Here is a 1,403-nt window from a genome sequence, read left to right on the forward strand (position 1 = left end):
TTTTAATTCGTTCATCCATACTGCGAACAGCAAATCCGCGGGGCGATTGGTCTCGACCCGCCATTGTTAACAGCAAATGTAGCTATCGGTGCGGTGTGTGGGTGGATGGACTCCTCTGGCTCTGCTCGCGCACCGCATGGACAGTTGACGCGTATGTCACCGGCTCAACAAGATTTTTCTTCTTCTAACACCTTTCTGTGGGTTATTTTATCCCTTCATTAGCAACGGAAGAACGTGAGCGCTGAACGGTTAGTGCACGATGGGAATTAATAAGCACGCTTCCATTTCCATAGCGAGAGTAGTGCGCTGCCTTTTTGACGGAGATCCTTGGCACTCAAGGTTCCGATAGATGCATGTGTGTGTGTGTGTCAAGAACGAATGGATCGTCGCTGATCACGCACGTACGCACGCACTTAGACTTCATTTCCCGAGGAAGGCAGAAATGTTCTGCAATGAATTGATCGAGCTTCATCTCTTCAACCGTGGAAAAGGGTTGCAGGCTTTTGGACTGATTTTCTTCTGTGGCGACCCAACAAGTTTCAAAAGCGGCGGTTTTGACTGTGTATGCTGGAACGAGGGAGGCGCGCTACACGGAGTAAAGTCTGTTCCTCAAGAGGAGGCCGCGTCCGTGGTGGTGCTAATTATTCCACTGTCTGACCGATGCACCCACATGCGACCAAACTGTTAACAAACTCTGCAGCGGCACGTACTAGACCGTACTGTGGCGTTCCTCTCTCTTGCTAATTCCGGGCCGTACGTGGTTGCCGGCTGACCGACGGTGGGCGCAGAACTGGACTGACCGTCTGCGGTCGCCGTAGCAAAGACGACGATGATGAGACCCGGACTCGGACGCGGGATCAAATCGAATCCCAGAATAGGCAAAAGCCAGCGACAGCACTGCGCTATACTCCAACGCCAGATCGGTCCATGGATCTCTGCAGCTCCAAAGTCAGTCGGTCAATGCTCGCTCAGTCCCGCCGGCACGTGTACGTACGATCGACGAGACGACCCGGCAAGGTCGTCCGCCCCGGCCACTGGCCACCAAGCGCGCCCACTGGCCCCGTCGCGCCTTTGAGGCGTCGTGGATCCTTCCTAGCTTCCCAGCTCTCAACTGTAATGTGCGGTAGTATACTACTCCACCTACCCGCCCACTCGTCCAAGCCACCGAAAAAGAACAAGGTGTCAAATCGATCCTTATGATTACGTACTACCGCACTCCTCAAAAACCAATAACTCCCTAACGGTTCGGGATTTGAGCAGTTCGTCCCGAACGTTTTGACGTGGCAACTTTAATTCATAGGGAATAACAACTTTAGTTGATAGGGGATGACAATTTTGTTCTTTTTCGTTTTTTCATTAGAAAATTGTCATGTTTCCCTAATCTCACGCACGAGAAGTGCTCC

This window comes from Triticum dicoccoides, chromosome 2B, assembly GCF_002162155.2.
Source record: "Triticum dicoccoides isolate Atlit2015 ecotype Zavitan chromosome 2B, WEW_v2.0, whole genome shotgun sequence".
NCBI lineage: Eukaryota > Viridiplantae > Streptophyta > Magnoliopsida > Poales > Poaceae > Triticum > Triticum dicoccoides.